This window comes from Xenopus laevis, chromosome 1S (assembly GCF_017654675.1).
Source record: "Xenopus laevis strain J_2021 chromosome 1S, Xenopus_laevis_v10.1, whole genome shotgun sequence".
Lineage (NCBI taxonomy): Eukaryota > Metazoa > Chordata > Amphibia > Anura > Pipidae > Xenopus > Xenopus laevis.
The window spans coordinates 140,619,699-140,640,433 of NC_054372.1; the positions used below are offsets into that span (position 1 = coordinate 140,619,699).

At 41.8% G+C, this 20,735-nt stretch overlaps 1 protein-coding gene and 3 non-coding genes across 4 annotated transcripts in view; all 4 read right to left on the reverse strand.

Moving 5' to 3' along the window:
- pxn.S (paxillin S homeolog) overlaps positions 1–14,268 on the reverse strand; it is a 53,704-nt gene extending 39,436 nt beyond the window's left edge. Inside the window, exon 1 of the mRNA XM_041573562.1 lies at positions 13,861–14,268. The gene's annotated coding sequence lies outside the window, so the exon portion shown is untranslated. The remainder of the gene's footprint in view (positions 1–13,860) is intronic.
- Positions 11,263–11,403, reverse strand: LOC121399606. Its single transcript, XR_005965207.1, has one exon. It is a non-coding gene; the product is annotated as a U4 spliceosomal RNA (small nuclear RNA).
- Positions 13,362–13,502, reverse strand: LOC121399604. The gene has a single exon (XR_005965205.1). It is a non-coding gene; the product is annotated as a U4 spliceosomal RNA (small nuclear RNA).
- A 4,291-nt stretch (positions 14,269–18,559) lies between the features above and the next one.
- LOC121399605 lies at positions 18,560–18,700 on the reverse strand. The gene has a single exon (XR_005965206.1). It is a non-coding gene; the product is annotated as a U4 spliceosomal RNA (small nuclear RNA).
- Between the last annotated feature and the right edge of the window lie 2,035 nt (positions 18,701–20,735).

The window sequence follows — 20,735 nt, forward strand, 5'->3', positions numbered from 1 at the left end:
AGCGTCATACAATGGATCATCATCACCGGAGAATCTGTATGTTATTTCTTAATAAAGACTTTGTAATACCAGCCCGGCTTTGGCAGGTGTTTTACCGGCTTGTCCGGTAAAATACCAGCCGAGTGGCAACCCTAAATACCCCCCAGAATTCATAGTAGGATGAGTCATAAATGATACCCACTGAACAGTTATGTAAAACAGCCTCAGCACATTTATAAAAATAAATAAACATCACATTATCCCAGATAATCTTCAGCGTCATACAATGGATCATCATCATCACCGGAGAATCTGTAAGTTATTTCTTAATAAAGACTTTGCTAAAGTGTCTTGTGTTTTTTTTTTTCATTAAAGGAAAACTATACCCCCAAACAATGTAGATTTCTATAAAAAGATATTGCATAAAACATCTCGTATGTAAAACCCTGCTTCATGTAAATAAAACATTTTCATAATAATATACTTTTCTAGTAGTATGTGCCATTGGGTAATCATAAAAAGAAAATTGCCATTTAAAAAAAAAAAAAGGCTCCACCCCCTGGGATCGTACGATTCACTGTGAACACAAACATACCAACAAACCATACTTGTTAGTCACATGAGCCAATTAACAGACAGAGTTCTGTCTTTTGCTTCCACACTTCTTCCTGTTACAGTTATAGTATTTCTGGTCAGGTGATCTCTGAGGCAGCACACAGACCATCACGAAATGGTGGTTCAAGGCAAGAGATGTAAAAGGACAATATTTACTTAAATATATATATATACCAGTTTGGTAAGATTCTTTAATATGCCACTTAATATGATGTAAACTATCTGTCGCTTAAGTGTTCATTTTGGGGGTATAGTTTTCCTTTAAGTACAAAAAAAAATGTTTTTACTTTTTTTTCATGTTACTTTTAAGGCTAGAGCTGTTACCGGTCTGAGAATCCAGAAAGTAGACATCCATAAATTTCTGCAGAGACCTGAAAATTCTTCCCGCACCTTATCAACAGGACCCCGTGTGTGGGCGGGAAGTTTAAATAAACAAATCAGATATATGGGATGCAGCTCTTTAGCTGTTCATCCTGCTGCCTACTTGCTCTCTCTTGCAGCTCTCCCTTCTAGAGAAGGGGGATCGCTTACCACTTGAGCCCCTGACAATGTTCTCCAAAAACATATTCTGCAGTGCCACCAACCCTTGGAAAACTCCTGGGCTGGGATGTGATACTGCTTGTGACACTGTTTGTGACCTAGCCTGGGTTAAACTTGGGTGGGATGAAGCAGTTCGTGGTAACACTCCTTGGGCTGCCTGTGGCAGGGCTGCATACAGGGCTGAGGAGCTGCAGGCTCAGGAGACATTCTGTAACCGGCTCCAGCACACACACACATCTCCCTGCCAGTCTAGCGGCCCCTCTCACCATTCATCAGTCTTCCACTGACCGGCAGGCTGGCAGGTCCGGGGTAGGCAGTGTGACGGTCACACTTACTCTCCTCAGTGAGTGCCAGGCAGGGAGAAGCTGATGGTGATACTGTGCAGGGAGTGAGGATGTGCAAGGGAGCCCCACTCTCACTTTCTCTTCGGCTGAGCTAGCTACAGCAATTTGGTGAAAGAAATATTCCAGCACTGGTTATCATTCATTTCAACAAAGTGCAACCTTGGAAAATAAGTTTCAATCCTTTCTAAACAGAAAAGTGATCAATGCAAGTTACATACTACAGCTCTTATGATGTATACATTTGTGCATATCTAATGTACATTGCATTCCTGCATAGAATACCCACCTTTATTATGGGACAAAAGGTTTTTTTTTATTATTATGTACTCATATGATAGAGACTGTGGTTTCCAGAGACATTGCAACACAGTACTTGCTCATGGTCCATTTTGTAATATCCTAGTAAGTCATTTACAATACAAATATTTTTTGATCATTTTGCATCCCTCATTCAGTTAAAAGGGTTCTGCATTCAAAATGCACTCAACCCATGTAGATATATGTAGTGTCTGCACGTTTACGTTACAGTGTTAAGGCAGAAAGGCAGGCTGGGTAAGAGGCAGGAACAGGAAGTAGGGCATGAGAGAGAAGCAGAGGAAGGAATGAGAACTGCACAGTGAATAAAAGTTGGATCTCCACTGTATACCTTCCAACATTTTGAAATAGAAAGAGGGATAAAAAAAAATGTGACGGTGCCCATTTTGTGATTACACCCCTAATTACCATGTTTAATTTACAAAATTTGGCAGGTTATGAAAGTTTGAACACATTTCTGTGGTTTTTATGTGTTATTACAGTTTTGTTAATAAAGGGGAATTGCCCTTTAAGTTGCACGTCACAATAGACTTGCTTATCGATTCGTAAATACGGTAGTTACAATTGTTTCTTTGCTTATCTGCCACGTATTCTGGGCTCTCTGCCAAAAGCCAATTGAGTTTTAGAAACAGTATATTTTTCCGACTGTTCAATGCAGGAGATCAAAGAGAAAGTTGGGACTTTGCAGTAACAATCCGGGATTGCAGGTTGAGCTGTCAAAATCGGGACTGTACTGCAAAGAACGGGACAGTTGGCAGGTATGTGACTGCAGGCTGGATGTGTAATCTTATGACGCAGACATAACAGCCAGATTGTCAGTTCTTTGAATTGTTTTTTCCCCCTCCCATAATATGATTTAATTTGCAGAAACACAATTAAATTCAACAAAGACAAATGTTTACTACTAAATATTTTTTTTGTGTGCATTTTTTTTAATATGGCAATTTTCTATGTAGAGACCCAGAGGTTTAGGTATGTTTTACTCAGGCAGTTTGCCCTGTATTTGACAACTAAGTGGTCCTCTCATTCACCCAGGCAGCTATGTCCCTGTTCCTGATTGCTGTTTAAAAGGGAGAACACACCTGCTCAGGGTTCTCTCTTTTTGGATCCAACCTTGCGGGGAGGTGGGTACAAGAGAGGGTCTGAGTGGTGACAGAACCAAGTTAGGGATGGTTTTATTTAGTGTCAGAAGTTTGTGTAATAGTCACTCTAGGAGTGAAAGTTAGAGGCAGGTAGTTAGTGAGCAGCTTTCAGGCTCCAAAAAGGAGAGTAGTTGGGGGTAGCACCCTTGTGGGGATCAAGCCGTCAGACAGGGTCACAAGTGGGTGAGCTCAGGAGCAGGGAAAGTGCCAAGGACCAAGATACCCCTTGGGATCCCTAGTGCTGGGGAAAATGACAAAGAATGCATGGCCCTCCAGGTTCATATCAGTGGGAAATGACTAATAAAGAGTAGCAGGCATTTACAATACTAAAATGTGTCATCATCCTAACTGCGCTTCTACTTTCTGACATCCAGTCAGGGGCGTCACCAATAGAGGAAGCAGACCATGCGGCTGCAGGGGGGCCCAAATAATGAGCCATTTTAACATATATTGGTACGGCTGCAGTACCCCCTGTGAGGGATCTACTGGCAATATCAGAAAGTGTGCAAGTTTTCCACTGTGTGCTGATTGTATTTGGAGAGCTATACTGACTGACTGCTGTGAGCAATATCACTGCCTGCCTGTTCAATAAAGAAGTTTATCTGTTTGAAGCAACCCCTGGACTGCTGTTATTTCTAAGCTGCTTGATCTGTGCAACAGGAGACACACAGGATCCACATGAGGGTAAGGTGCTTAAAGAGGCCACTACACACTGCAGGGTACTCAGGATACACTGTCAGCAAGTCACACTACTCACACTTCTCAGGCCCCTACCCAATGGCACATACTACAAAAAAATGTATATTATTATGAAAATGATTTATTTACATGAAGCAGGGTTTTACACAGAAGCTGTTTTATGCAATATATTTTTATAGATTTTATAAATGGAGGACATGTTCAGCAGCATTTTTAGCACTGAGCACTGATCCTATGCTAAATAAAACAAAATAACTTGAGTTGTACATATTGTTATGAGATTTCAGCATAGTGAAGTTGCTGAGTAGGACAATCAAATTCTTCTAATGCATTAGCAAGGGAAAGCAAGGCATTCAAAATTGTGCCAGATTACTTGGCCCACATTACCAAATTGCAGCCAGATCATCAAATCAGTCACAGATTGCTTTTCAAATAAATGTGCATTACTTACTATAAAATGTTAGATGACATTAACAGTGCTTGCTTATGCAGTAAAATTAAAAAACTGAACTCATAAAGACAAAGACATGTGCTGCCAATTTACACGAGTAATACGTCAGTTCATCCAACAGACAAAGGGGACCTGAGGGTAAAAGGCAATTTTGTGTGAAAATTCAATATTACATTTTTTTTTTCTCCCCTGAAAAATGTAAAATGGGGTTCTACTGTATGTTAGTTGTGTTACTTCTGTCAGTGCATTTGGGGAAATATCTGTTCTTTAAATTAAGGTATGTAAATTAGGGATGCACCGAATACAGGATTCGGTTCAGGATTCGGTTCAGGATTCGGCCGAATCCTTGAGTGTGGCCCAACCGAATCCTAATTTGCATATGTAAATTAGATGTGGGAAAGGAAATCACGTGACTTTCTGTCTCAAAACAAGGAAGTAAAACATTTTTCCATTTTTTTCCTTTCCCATCTCTAATTTGCATATGCAAATTAGGATTCGGTTCGGTATTTGTCCGAATCTTTCACAAAGGATTCGGGGATTCGGCCGAATCCCAAATAGTGTAAATTGTTATTTAATCCAAAATGTTAATTATGTGGTAAATGTCTGGTGTCTATTTTGGTTTATACATTTTGCATGTTCTGCAAATCAGTGCTGGAAATATCATTAGTGAGGTGGCTGCTGGTTCTTTGAGACTCACCCATCTATTTAGTTCCATTTTTTAAAGTGTTACACAATTTGATTATTTTGTCAGGCCCAAACATGTCCCTGAACTGTAGCCCTCAACTGCCATGTTCCAGCAGGCATACAAATTTACTAAATACATTAATCTCTCTATATGCATCTTAAAGGAGATCTAATACACTTCAAACTGTAGCGTGCACTTCCACAAACCAGAGGCCAGCGGTGAATTAAAAACTGACTTTATTTCCCCGGCATTTCTCCTCTGGTTTGTGGAAGTGCACGCTACAGTTTGAAGTGTATTGTCGGCCAGGCCTCCCTAAGCTACGGGTTTGGGGTGTCGCATCCGAGCCAGAGTGGTTGAGCGGTGAGTAACCTGATTTGAATGCCTATGAGAGTAGCAACTTAAAGGGGTTGTTCACCTTTGAAACAAAATGACAAATCTAACAGTTCACATGAATAGAACAAACTTTTCCATAGAAATAGTTAACAGAAAAAGTACAGTTCAAGAGATATTCACCTCAGAAGTGCCCTGTACTAATCCTTCAGTTCCACACAGACCCTGTGCTGGGAGGGGGTCACTGACCCCCAAAAACACTACAGTGTTCGCTTCCTCTTCCTTATATGACATCACACATTGTACTGGCAGCTAACTTAACTCCTATTGGCTATGTCTGCTGTCAATCTGCCACTGCTTCCTGTACTGGGCTGTGCTGGGGAATTTGAGCAGCATTCAGGTACTGAAGAGAAACTGTTACAAGTTTGTGAGAGGGAGGGGGAGTGTGGGCTGTGTGCTGCAGAGACTTCAACTGTGCAGATGGGGGGGGATCGAGGTGCTTGGGACCTGGAGTTTTACGGATAATGGATCTTTCCATAATTTGGATCTTCATACCTTAAGTCTACTAGAAAATTATGTAAACATTAAATAAACCCAATAGGCTGGTTTTGCTTCCAATAAGGATTAATTATATCTTAGTTGGGCTCAAGTACAAGCGACTATTTTATTATTACAGAGGAAAAAAGAAATAATTTTTAAAATGGATACTATGGGAGATGACACTTGTACTTTCCAGAAATATATTATTGGGGGGGGGGGGGGGGCATGTATTATTTTGTGTATTTACCTCATAAAAAATCATTATTCAGCAGCTGACTATTTGTATGAGCTTGAGGCTTTCCAAATGAGTTGAATTTTTGTGCATAAAGTAAAATATTTTTCTGGTATAGATCCATATATCATGAAAAATATAACTTTTTAATTTTTTGGTATTTAGAGCTCTAAATCTTGTTCCACAAGTGGGAGAGCGCACAAAATCACTTAGGGTTTCCACCTCACCCTTTTAAAACCAAACACATATGAAATCCACAGCCTGCATGGCTAATTAGCAATTAATTTAGATGCATGACACATGGCTGCACAGAAATCAGTTCAGTCTGCAGCATCTAAATGAGTTGATAATTATCCATGCAGGCTGTGGATTTCATATGTGTTTGGTTTTAAAAGGGTGAGGTGGCAACCCTACTGTCCCTGCTAGATGTGTAAGTTACATACGTTTCTAAGCAAGTCAGTGCTGGTTTTTGTTGCAATTTTGTAAATAACTGACATTATGCTTAATGCCAAAGGTATTAAAAGATAAAAATATAGAAAAGCCAGTATTTATTCCCAGAAAAGGTTGCCCCCCTTTGGCACTCCATTCAGTTTTAGTGTAGGCAGAAGGAGAGTGCCAGAATTGGGAGAACAATGTTGCTCCTTCCTTTTCTGCAGTATTTGTCTGCGTGGCTGTGTGATTGTTTGTTACAAAGCAGGTTTGTTTATCTGCTGCGTCTGTTAAATTCTGCCATTACAATTGAGTAATCAACCAATGACCATTCAAATTATGTGACTGGTTACAGTTCACAAGCACCCAATAAATTACTAGGAGGAGGGCAGTATCAACATCCAATAGGAAACAAGTAAGGGCAAAGCCTGGGTATGATGATGTCATCATATAGGAAGTTCTTGGTGTGTCAGGTTCAAAATAGGCCACTCCCATCACTTCAGAAAACTGGTCTGAGAGACAGGAGAAGGACTGAGTTAATAGGTATAGAAATTAGCTTTTAAAATGGCATTTTTACTTTTTGTTATGGAAAATGGTTTTTCTAACACATTGAGAGCATTGTTAGTGGTTTCATAAGATTTGTACATTGAAGGTGAACAACCCCTTTAAGAAACTGGTCCGGGGCACTCGCGCCTGGACCCACCCAGTTATAGGGTGAGCGATCATAAGAAGTATTTCTGTGTGTTACTTCATTTTGTTAAACATATTGGCTATGGGGTTAGAGCACATCCCAAAAAGTTTATTCACCAATATTAAAGGAGAACTAAACCCTAAAAATTAATAGGACTAAAAATGCCATGTTTTATATACTGAACTTATTGCACCAGCCTAAAGTTTCATCTTGTCAATAGCAGCAATGATCCAGGACTTCAAACTTGTCACAGGGGGTCACCATCTTGGAAAGTGTCTGTGACACTCACATGCTCAGTGGGCTCTGAGCAGCTGTTGAGAAGCTAAGCTTAGGGGTTGTCGCAAATTATCAAGCAGAGGTTGGCCTGTCATATAAGTTGATGCTACATGGCTGATTATTAAATTCTGATGCTAGTTGCAGGGCTGTTTAAGGCCTTGGTGAGCCCTGGGCAAAGATTCAGTTAGTGGTCCCCCCACACCCCTGGAGTGCAGAAATTTTTTGAAAACGGTCCCGCCTCCCCGTGTTTCCTCTCTCCATTTTCGTCCCTCCCTGTGTCCCCGTCTTCCTCCTTGCGTGTGTCTCCTTCTCCTTCCCTGTGTGGCCCCTCCCTCCCTGTGTCCCTTCCTTCCGTCTTCCTCCCTGCGTGTGTCGTCTCCCTCTCTGTGTGCGTCCCCTCCCTCCGTCTTCCTTCCTGCGTCTCGTCCCGCCCCCCCCCCAATTTTTTGGCGCAGTGGGCCCTGGGCAGACGCCCCTTGATTTGCATTATTAAAGCAGCCCTGGCTAGTTGCACTGGTTTCTGTGTTGCCATGTAGTAATTATCTATATTAATTCCTAATCAATGTGTAATGTATATTTTGAGTCAGTCCCTAAGTTCAGTAACTGACAGAAACACAGAGCATGTGCAGAGAATCAGCAGGAAAGAAGATGGAGAGCTACTGGGGAAGAAGATGGAGAGCTACTGGGAATATCAATTTGATATTCATTCCAATACATGCCCTATTTAAGGGGTAGTTTATCTTTGAATTAGGTTGTAGTATGATAGGAAGGTGATATTCTGAGACAATTTGCAATTATTTTTCTTTTTCTGTGTTATTGTTTAACTTTCCGTTCAGCTGCTCTCCAGTCTGACATTTCAGAAGCTATCTGGTTGCTAGACTCCAATTTCCCTTAGCAACCAGGCAGTGGTTTGAATGACAAGTGCATTTAATCAAAGGCCTATGATCAAGTACCCTTAGCCTTTTTCTTTGCATTGTGTAAATAATCAATAAAATAAATAAAATCTTTATAAGCAGCATTTTTCCTATATGAGTTTACTTGTGCAAGCCTGTCAATTTAACAGAAATTCCAAAATTCAGGTTAAAAAACAAATTGCATAGGGCCCATCCTAATGGCCTGCCTGATAAATATCTATCTGATAAATATTGGGTTGAAAATTGACCAGATAGCTTAAAAATTCTGTCCGACAGGGACCACATCAGTGACCAAACATTCGAATCAGCCTGATTTGGCCCCCAAGTGTAGATTGTCAAAACGGGCAAAGATCTACTTGTTTGGCCATCTCACGAAAAGATCTTATTGTGAATGACCAGCTTTACCCAAAATGCAAATAAACTACTGCTTTAAGCCCAATTATATTATACAGGTCACCAAACTGGAAATATTTACTGTCATTTTTAAGGTACATACATGACTTGACAGATGTTATCCATTGATGCCATCTCCCCTGTCTGTTTCAATTAGCAGCAGCTGAAATGTTCCTGAGAACTGTAGTAAATGCCTCCAGATACCGAGATACACTGTATGCAGCAAATGATTGGGTCAAGAAAACACTAGGGAATATCATCATTTAAATCAAGAATTGAGCTAGAATGTACATGTAAGTAAATTATTTAGGGACCTTTTTAAAATCGGCTGATTCTGATGTCAATGCTCAGTTTATGTTAGCAAGAAGAAACCGGCACTCAGAGCTCAATGCATTCGGGCAAAGCCCTGCGTGTTTATTGCAACTTTACGTTTCGGGGGCGTGCCCCTTCGTCAGACCAGGTGTTTCATTAAGGGTTGCCGATCCCTTTCAACTGTGCACCGGGCCAGCTTATACCGGAGAGGCTAGGGAGTGCTGGTGGGTTTTGGAACTTGGAATGCTCAGTTTATGATCATATACGTTCAAGGACTTTATCTGGGTATATCATCATTTTGCTTCTTTGTTTCTCACTGCATCATCTTGTATCTCAGAATTGCACTATTACATATTAATTAGTTGAACATGCATGCTAGTCAGCTGGAGTGCACATAGTGTTATCTATTGGGGGAAAGAGAAGAAACAGAGGAGGGAGACGGGACAGTTTTAGAAGCAGAGTAAGATGAGTCCAGTCTGGCAGATCCCAATTTAGCGTTCAGTTGTTTTATTTATTTTGGGCTGAGAGAGTTTATTTTTGGTAATAGCTCTAACCCACACAAGCACTTGTCTATTTTTATTGTGGTTTTAAGCGGGATTATATGTCAGGGCAGAGCTCCACTTTAGGGAGCAGAGCAATGCTATGCCTGGCCATTTGCTACAGCCCTTCTCTATGTTCTGGTCTGAGCTGGTTACTCTCTAGCCGCAGTGCAACGTCTATACGTCCCGGAAGCATGATGTATATACCTATATCTATATATAAGCACACCCTGGTAGTATCATTCATAGAGGGAAGCCGCCACAGGCGTGAAGCACATTGCTTTGTAGTTACAAAAGGGCTCATCTACAAGGATACCATGAAAGGAAAAATATCCTATGTTTGGTGGCAATTTGACTTTCATTTTTGACTGGTTTGATGGCTACAGTATTTGCCACTTGCCTGGCCTCAGTGGCCAAGAAAAGTACACCATACATCCCAACTGTGCGCAGGACCAATTTGTTAAACCCGACCCGCTAGCCATCCCGCAAGTACCTTATCCGCCACCCGGTCTGCGACCAGCTGACCAACACGAAACAGGAAGTGCTGGCATTGTAAACTGGAAGTGACATCATTAAAAGTAGGCGTGACCAGAAAAAAATAGTAAAACTTACTATTGAGAAGACCCGCATCCCTACCCGCGACCCACCGACCCGTGTCAATACCCGCACCCGAAACTTCTACCCGCATCCCACAGGTTACCTGCTTTTTTTGCTAGGGTTGCCACCTTTTAAAAAAAAAAACTTACCGGCCAGTTGGGGGGCGGGAACTAAAGGGGCGGGTCGAGACGCAAAAACGGGCGGGCAGAGGTACGTTTCCACTAAAGGCCAAGGGCTTTTCTTAAGGGTATTACAAATTACCGCAACTACATTGCTGGTAAATTTGTAATACCGGCCCAGGCCAGGCCAGGTGTTTTACCTGCGGCTACCCAACCCGACCCAGCAGTCCCTTGTTTGTACTGGAAAGTCCCGATTTTCAGGCAGAAAAAGAAACAATGTTTCTAATTTAATTGGCTTTTGGCAGAGAGCCCAGAAAAGCACAGCTGCAGATAAGATAGTTTTGTAACAATTTTCAGATAAGCAAATAAGTAATTGTAACAATATAAGATAAACAGCTCTCTTGGGAGAAGTTAGACTCACAGCTTAAATGGCAATTCATCTTCATTCGCAAAACTGTAATAACAGGAAAAAAAAAAACAGAAATATGTTGTTTGTAAAATGAACATGGTATTTAGGGGGTGTGGCCACAAAAATGGTTGTGGTCAAAAAAATTCACTGCACTGCACGTGGCAACTTTTTTTTTATCCCTTTTTTTATTTCCAAAATGTTGGGAGGTATTCCCATATTCCAGCACCATCCAAACATTGCCAACAGGCTGCTGGGAGTTGTATTTAAAAAACAAGATGAATGGCAGCTGGACATAGTTTATTATGTCAATCCATTTTGGTTGTCCCAGCATTCCTGAATTGCTCTGGGCTCCTCATCTTCACTTCATTTATTTACCCCCAAACCACACACAGTAAGGAGCTTACATTTTGACGTCACATTCCTGGTCTGTATTTGCTTTTACCCAATGAATCGGAGCTGCAGTTTTTCTTAACCGTGACTGAAGCATATATACCCTGTGCAACTCAACAGGTTATAGGCCCTGACTGGGGAAAGGGGGGTATTGAAACCTATGAAACCTATACCCCCCACCCCACCCCACTACTAACAAATCCTGTCACCAGTACTAGATCACCGGGGCTTATTACGATTTTTACTTCCTATAAACTTATTTATTATCTGCTCTCTAATGATTACTAACATCATAAATCTATTATTCACACACATTTTCAGTCTCCGTGGAGACTGTCAAAAATTGCCAGTGTTGGCTATATTTCAAGCCATCACAGCGGGGTATTGGGAAAAGTTTTCAATTAGCAATAATCGCGCCTCGGATAAACCTCATTGGCTACAATACTGCCACTGCGCAAAGCTAACTCTACTACTGTGAATGGGCAACCCGGACCTGATAACGTGTGCTGCAAATTGGAGAGAGGGTCCCCTCCCCCATGCGTGACCCCCACTTCCACATATCAACTAGCTTACTAGAAAAATGACATGTATTAATCATAAAACTCCACCTGTACGTATCTCTCTACTGACTGCGCCGCCTGTCTTTCATCCAGTCATTTCATGTAAAACTATTTAAGGTAACAAGGTGCGCGGTCACAATTCGATAGCCGCAACGTGCATCATGGGTAATTTATGCAGATAACGCTAAAAGAGGCGAGGTTAGCGCATGCTCCGTGTTTTTTTTCCTTCTGATCTGAACTGTCCCTCGTACCTTGTTAATGTGAAGGCTTTGGTCCAGGTATTCCGGTGTTTCTATAACTCATCTACAAGGATACCATGAAAGGAATATCCTACATATCCTATGTTTGGTGGCAATTTTCGACTGGTTTGATGGCTACAGTATTTGCCACTTGCCTGGCCTCAGTGGCCAAGAAAAGTACACCATACATCCCAACTGTGCGCAGGACCAATTTGTTAAACCTGACCCGCTAGCCATCCCGCAAGTACCTTATCCGCCACCCGATCTGCGACCAGCTGACCAACACGAAACAGGAAGTGCTGGCATTGTAAACTGGAAGTGACATCATTAAAAGTAGGCGTGACCAGAAAAAATAGTAAAACTTACTATTGAGAAGACCCGCATCCCTACCCGCGACCCACCGACCTGTGTCTATACCTGCACTCGAAACTTCTACCCGCATCCCACAGGTTACCTGCTTTTTTTGCTAGGGTTGCCACCTTTTAAAAAAAAAACTTACCGGCCAGTTGGGGGGGGCGGGAACTAAAGGGGTGGGTCGAGACGCAAAAACGGGCGGGCAGAGGTACGTTTCCACTAAAGGCCAAGGGCTTTTCTTAAGGGTATTACAAATTACCAGCAACTACATTGCTGGTAAATTTGTAATACCGGCCCAGGCCAGGCCAGGTGTTTTACCTGCGGCTACCCAACCCGACGCAGCACTCTAGCGCAGCAGTCCCTTGTTTTTAATGGAAAGTCACGATTTTCTCTGAACAGGCAGAAAAAGAAACAATGTTTCTAACGTAATTGGCTTTTGGCAGAGAGCCCAGAAAAGCACAGCTGCAGATAAGATAGTTTTGTAACAATTTTCAGATAAGCAAATAAGTAATTGTAACAATATAAGATAAACAGCTCTCTTGGGAGAAGTTAGACTCACAGCTTAAACGGCAATTCATCTTCATTCGCAAAACTGTAATAATAGGAAAAAAACCCCCAGAAATATGTTGTTTGTAAAATGAACATGGTATTTGGGGGGTGTAGCCACAAAAATGGTAGTAGTCAAAAAAATTCACTGCACTGCGTGTGGCAACTGTTTTTTATCCCTTTTTTTATTTCCAAAATGTTGGGAGGTATTCCCATATTCCAGCACCATCCAAACATTGCCAACAGGCTGCTGGGAGTTGTATTTAAAAAACAAGATGAATGGCAGCTGGACATAGTTTATTATGACAATCCATTTTGGTTGTCCCAGCATTCCTGAATTGCTCTGGGCCCCTCATCTTCACTTCATTTATTTACCCCCAAACCACACACAGTAAGGAGCTTACATTTTGACGTCACATTCCTGGTCTGTATTTGCTTTTACCCAATGAATCGGAGCTGCAGTTTTACTTAACCGTAACTGAAGCAACAGAACTGTGTTCATATATACCCTGTGCAACTCAACAGGTTATAGGCCCTGACTGGGGAAAGGGGGGTATTGAAGCCTAAAACCTCCCCACCCCCACCAGAGCCACTACTAACAAATCCTGCCACTAGTACTAGATCAGCGGGGCATACTACAATTTTTATTTCCTATATACTTTATTATCTGCTCTCTAATGATTATTTACATCATAAATCTATTTTTCACATACATTTTCAGTCTCCGTGGAGACTGTCAAAAATTGCCAGTGTCGACTATATTTCAAGCCGACACGGCGGGGTATTGGGAAAAGTTTTCAATTAGCAATAATCGCGCCTCGGATAAACCTCATTGGCTACGATACTGCCACTGCGCAAAGCTATCTCCACTACTGTGAATGGGCAACCCGGACCTGATAACGTGTGCTGCAAATTGGAGAGAGAGAGGGTCCCCTCCCCCCCCCATGCGTGCCCCCCACTTCCGCATATCAACTAGCTTACTAGAAAAATGACATGTATCAATCATAAAACTCCACCTGTACGTATCTCTCTACTGACTGCGCCGCCTGTCTTTCATCCAGTCATTTCATGTAAAACTATTTAAGGTAACAAGGTGCGCGGTCACAATTCGATAACCGCAACGTGCATCATGGGTAATTTATGCAGATAACGCCAAAAGAGGCGAGGTTAGCGCATGCTCCGTGTTTTTTTTTCCTTCTGATCTGAACTGTCCCTCGTACCTTGTTAATGTGAAGGCTTTGGTCCAGGTATTCCGGTGTTTCTATAACCCTCCTGTCCCCGGCGGGATAATGATTAAACCAGCGGCAGGATAATGATTAAAGCGGTGCTGACGCGGAAGTATTTGTGGGTGTTGGTCGGCGTTGCATTGTCCTGGCACTGCGAGCTACAAACTGAGCAGCCTCGGATTCACTTAACCCTTCTCTCTCCCTTTCTCTCTCTGCTTCCGCCATTTCCCAATAGGACTAATGCTGCACTGAATGGACCGTACTATCGAGATGTTGAGGCGCTGTTAGAAAGCCACTACCAGTGCTTTCAAGTTCTGCTTCTATTTTCTACTGATTAGGAAGTGAAAGGGGTTGTTCCCCTTAACACTAACGTTTCATTTGATGCAGAGCCTGAGAGTGATATTCTGAGACAATTTGCCTTTTCTTTTTTAAATTATTTTTGTTTTATCAGTTATTTAGCTTTTTATGCGGCAGCTCTCCATCTTGTAATGTCAGCAGTCTGGTTGCTAGGATTCAGCTTACCCTAGCAACCATGCACTGATTTGACGAAGAAACTGGAATATGAATAAAATCGGTTCTGAATAGAAAGATGAGTAAGGAAAAGTAACAATATCAATTTAGCCTCACAGAGCAGTAGTCATTTGGCTGCTGGACTCAGTGACCCCCATTTGAAAGCTGGAAAGAGGAGAATGCAACTAGTTGAAAAACTATGAGAAAAAATTGAAGGCCAATGAAAAGTTGTTTAGAATTAGCCATTTACTTACTACACAGGAGCAGTGTACTACGTTCGGCAGAGCGTTCCAACCATCAAAATGGACACAATTGTATGGGCATATGTTTGTTAAAATGTAGCAAAAACAATACATTTGTAGCCTTAGGGCAGAGACAGACAAGAAGATTCGGGAAGATTTAGTCGCACGGTGACGGCTACAAATCGCCTTTTCTTCGGGTGACTAATCTCCCTGAACTGTCATGTGTGTCTCTGCCCGCCCTAAAGCACTTGGATTGCTTTGTTTTCCGAAGTCGCCTGAAGACAAAGCGAGTTCCAGCCATCCGGTGATTTACATTCTAGCCGGCGGGGAGGGAGATTAGTCGCCTGAAGAAGAGACGTTTTTTTCGCCAGGTGACTATTCTCCCTGAATCTCCATGTGTGTTTCTGCCCTTACAGAGCATTTGTTTTTTAGATGAGCTCAGGCAGAAAGAGTCAGAAGTAGAATGCAAATAATTTAAAACTATAAAAAATTAAATACTCAAAATGATCAATTGAAAAGTTGCTTAGAAGTGGCCATTCTATAACACACTAAGGTGAACTACCCCTTTAACGTGTAAGGATACTAAATAGTTAATAATGAAGTTAAACATCTTCCATTGATGTATCCAATCTCTATAGCTGGCATGCTGCTGGTGTGGAATACAGAACGTCAAATTATTGGATGTACTGTATATTTTGTATAAAAGACATAAACTATAAGAAAATAAAAAAATGTAAAACCAAAGTGAATATGAAACAAAATACAGTGAACCCATTACTTACCACAGATCATAAAATCTACATAGTACTCAATTTATACCAGTACCAGATTTTATATTTTCAGATTACAGGTTATTCAGTATGAAATCCACCTTGTAAATACAACTTGCTGGTACAGAAAGGGTTACAAACAATGTTCAGGTTTTGTTCCCATTACGTTTCCATACTGTTCACTAAATCAACCAACAGATGGCAGCGTGGAGCAGCCACAACATGTCCAGAGAAAAAATAAGTAACTAATAAGTGAGCAGCCATGGAAAGCATCATATTACAGGTATGGGATCTGTTATTCAGAAACCCTTTATCCAGAAGGCTCAGAATTACAGAAAGGCCGTCTCCTGTAGACTCTATTTTATCCAAATAATTTTTTTTAAAAAGTTTTCCTTTTCTCTGCTATAATAATACAGAACCTTGTACTTGATCCAAACTAAGGAATAATTAATCCTCATTGGAAACAGAACCAGTCTATTGGGTTTATTTCTTGTTTAAATAATTTTCTAGAAGACTAAAGGTATGAAGGTCCAAATTATAGAAAGATCTGTTATCCGGAAACCGCCAGGTCCCGGGCATTCTGGATAACAGGTCCCATACCTGTACTGAGCTCCCTGTAACAGACCCAGGTATTCTCACTGCAGTGATATATATAGCTAATACACCACCTTCTATTGTAAGATATAAGGATATAGTTAGTCATCAAGGAGTTCCATAACCATATAAAAGCATGAGGCCAAAGGCTGGGTGCTTTTATAAAGGTCATGGAACTCCAAGGTGATCTCTAATATCTTTATTTATTATAATGCACAAGTCTAAGTGGGTCTTGTTACATCCCTAAGTGCCAGGGGCGATCCTGGCCCCTCCGCTGCCTGAGGCAGCAGCAGTTGCTGCTGCCCCCCCTCCCCCAGAAATTCGCTCTTAAAGCACCAGGAGCAGCATTTTTGCTGCCCCTGGTACCTAGTGGGGCACTGCCGCCTGAGGCGACAGCGGCCCTCAACTTGCCTCATTGGCGAAGCACCCCTGCTAAGTACCAATTATAACTGATGACATCACTAAGCACCATTTATAAGGTATAATTTACAGCATATTCATGGCTCTTGTGTATTATAAATAAATAACTACAATACAATTTACTGATACTGAATATTGTAACAATATTAGTAAACCTGTGTATGAATGCAGCAGAATTCATCTCTGGCTGTAATATTAGGAGGGATCGAAGCTATTCGTACTGGGACTGTAAGTGGGGCCATATTTTCTATGAAGGTACCAGATGGTCCGTGCCTAGGACAGCAGCTTTAGGGGCCAAATGTTAGGTGCCTGTACAGAAATAGAAAAACAAAACCAGATTCAGTTCCCAGAGCAGTCTGGGAACTGAATCTGGCAGTCAGGGGGGATCCTGCATGAGGCAAGGCGAGAGCAAAAAGGCACTCCTTGTAACTTTAAAGGGGTTGTTCACCTTTGAGTTAACTGTTAGTATGATGTAGTGAGGGATATTCTGAGACAATTTGCAATTGGTTTTCATTTTTTATTATTTGTGTGTTTTGAGTTATTTAGCTTTTTATTCAGCAGCTCTCCAGTTTGCAATTTCAGCAGTCTGGTTGCTAGGGTCCAAATTACCCTAGCAACCATGCATTGATTTGAATAAGGGAGTGGAATATGAATAGGGGAGGGTCTGAATAGAAAGATGAGTAATACAAAGTATCAATAATAATAGATCCCTAGCCTTACAGAAGTTAACTTAAAGGTGAACCACCCCTTTAAGAGCAGAGCTGTTATTAAACCAAGTTATTAAACCAGTTGTTGAGGGAAAGGGCAGGCTGAGGTTCTGGCAGCACTGGGTCTAAATACAGCAATCTCTGTAAACTCTGTCTGTCAGGGCAGAGCCCCACTTTAGGGTGCACAGCAATGCTGTACTTGGACACTTTTACAGTCAGTGGGGAGCAAAAGAATGGGAACCCTGTAAGGGATTTTAATGCTATAGAGAAAACTGACCATGTGAAACATCTGTTCCATGCCCCCCCCCACCAACCCCAGGGTCTGCATCCTCTATAGCAGGAGTGCCTATACTTTACTAGTGTAAGGTCCATTATGATCTACATCCATAAAAACATTCTGTTCCATGGAAAACATTATTTAAATACCGATTAATGGGAAAATGTATATTGCTATATTTAACAAAACTCTATTTCTTATGTAACCTTAACATAATAAATATCTGAATGAAAAGCGTGAAGCAGGAGGGTGATATGGACAAGCTGTTTGTTGACAGTGTCTTGTGAGATCTACTGATCACCAGCTAAAGATCTACCTTTTGGGGCGCCCCTGCTCTATAGTTACTCCACTGACTCCACTCCCCTTCCATCACGTGTCCCACGATTGTCTGTTTGGTTCCCAGTAATGTAACTAATGCCCTGTGGTTCAGTGCAAAATTAGCTTTGTGCCACCACCCCCATCCTTTTTATTATTATGTATACTGCTTACATGGAGTGTCACAGTCACACCTCCAATTCTTCCTCCTAGAGGGTGCAACTACCTGCTCCTACCCGCACACTGCATTTACACAGATCACTGGAGACTGGAGATTAGGGAGTGTGTATTGGGTGAGGATCTCACAGTATTGCCCTCCCTATAGTATGGCTCTGGCTACTGGACACAGCCACATTACTTCCAATCTCTTAGGGGCCGGGCAGTGGCTGATGGGGAGATTTGTTGCCCACAATCAAAATGCACGACTGTGGGAGACAAATCTCCTGAATATATCTCCTTGGGAAATAAATGGATTTTGCCTGTGGTAAAACAAACACATAGCTTAATTCTTCTTATGTCACCCTGGGAGGAACCTTCTGGTGACTTCATAATAAGTAGGTTTTAGTGGCATCGACTTCAGTTATTTCCAACGAAGATGCATTTTCGTGAGTTTCGTCATCAGGTGACAATTTTCATTTAGCCACTGTCCTTATAGTTGTGTGCAAAAACAAATGTATTTTGTAATCAATAAGCTTGTGACAGATTAGCAGACAGTACAGAGCTATAAAGTACAACACTCACATCTATCAAGTGATATAGAGTAAGACTACAGCAATCACCACGTACTCTCAACACTGCAGTAACACAATAATACCAACATCAACATTTTTTATTCTATTTTTTAACAACAAAGTTCAGTCTCCGTAGAGACTGTCAAAAATTGCCAGTGTCGGCTATATTTCAAGCCGTCACGGCGGGGTATTGGGAATAGTTTTCAATAAGCAATAATCGCGCCTCGGTTAGACCTCATTGGCTACGATACTGCCACTGCGCAAAGCTAACGATTCCTTCGTGAACGGGCGGCTCAGGGTTCTTAGCGAGTGGAGCAAGTTGGAGCGAGAAAATCGGATTTTTTGCTAAACTCCGCCTTTGCTTATTCCTGTCATCTGCCCATCATATGCCATAACAATGTCTCAACTAATGTATCGGAAAACTAACATTTAGATCCCACAACGATTAATTCTAACAACAGGCATGCTGGGTACTTTATGCAGATCACACCAGCAGTTACGTCGCATTGTAGGCGGAGCTATACATCCTCCCTGTTATCTGTACAGCCCTTGTAAAGCGGTGTTTCATTTCTATAATTTTTGTTTGTGTCTGCGCGAGAGTTATCATGCGCTAATTTCTTCTTTTTTGCCTTTTCTGCCGTTCCAGTCCCCAGGACAGCGCAATATACTGTGTAGGGCAAAAGGAACACACGCATACTGAAAGATGCTTTCAGTGCACGCAGTCAGCGTCTTCGCTGTGACGTCAGCAAAGCTGGCGCTTGCGTGCTGGATGTTTGGGCTGGACGGAGAAGCTCAGAACGAGGCAATTCCCTGTTTTACTTAATGCGTAATAAAGTAATACATTTCATTAATGCTTCGGTTAAAGTTTCAGCTAAAATGAAAATAAACGTTTCAGGGAAGACATTAAGGCGGTATTGTGATAGGCGACTTCCTGTTTGGTTTAGGTTTTCCTTTACTGCCACCAGGGACAGTCCAGTCTGGCTACTGAAGTCCGGTGTGGCGACTGCTTTACACTTACCTGCCTCAATGCCATCCGGCCCATTTGTTTAACACATCCCTTTGGTGATCAATGATTTAGTGGCTTGTTAAAACCCATTAGCCTCAGACTTTATGGTTGCCACCTTTTCTGGAAAAAAAATACCGGACTTCCTATATTCTTGCTGTTTTTTCCCTATTAATAACATTGGCATCAAGCATCATTTTTACTGGCCAGGTGGCAACCCTAGTACACCCAAAAAGTCCATTGCGTATTCCCCATAATGACATGATTTTCTAACACTAAGATTCCAGGGAGATTAGTCATCCATCGACAAATCTCCACTTCTTCAGGCAACTAATCTACCCGAGATATTGGGATCTTTTCTTCCGGTGACTAATCTCCTCAAAAAGCCTTCCCGCCATCTGAAATGTAAATTGCCAGTGGGATCGCACTCAGATCGCTTCGTTGCCTCACGAGGAAACTTCGGCGATTTCGGAAAACAAAGTGCTCCAAGTGGCATCCTGCCGGCGATATATTTTAGCGGGTGGAAGGCTTTTTGAATAGATTAGTCACCCAAAAATAGGGTTGCCACCTTTCTGAAAAAGAATACCGGCCAGTGGGGGGGCGGGCACAAAGGGGGGAGGTCTGTGATGCAAAAGGGGTGGAGCCACATACTTTTGATGCAAAAGGAGGCAGAGCAACATCGTGCTATGTCCAGAAGACTGAAATAAAAGAAAGTTCTGAGCGAATTGGGGGGCGTGCCAAGAGCTTTTTTTCAAGGGTATTACAAATTACCGGCAACTACATTGCCGGTAAATTTGTAATGCTGGCCCTGGCCTTGGTAAAAAAAACCTGCCAAGTGGCAACCCTACCCGAAGAAGAGATCCCCAAAATCTTAACGTGTGTCACCACCCTTAAAGGACCAGTAACATCAAAAAAATTTAAACACTAAGACAAATTAAACTTTCAAATCACAATGTCTTTATTAAGAAATAACTTACCGAAACTCCGCTTGCGCTCCTCTTCAGAAAACAATCGGGAGATCCATTGTGCGGTGCTTGATTTCTCCTCTCTTCCTTATAGAGGGCCGCACGATGGATCGTCACCATGTCCCCTTTTCTGAAGAGGAGCGCAATCAGAATTTCGGTAAGTTATTTCTCAATAAAGACTTTGTGATTTGAAAGTTTAATTTTTCTTAGTGGTTTTTTTATTTGATGCCTCTGGTCCTTTAAGTGGCCGCTGTATATAATGGCGCATGTATTTCTAGCATTAAATAGCAGGTGACCTCTAGGGGGCATATTTATTACGCTGTGTAAAATGAAAT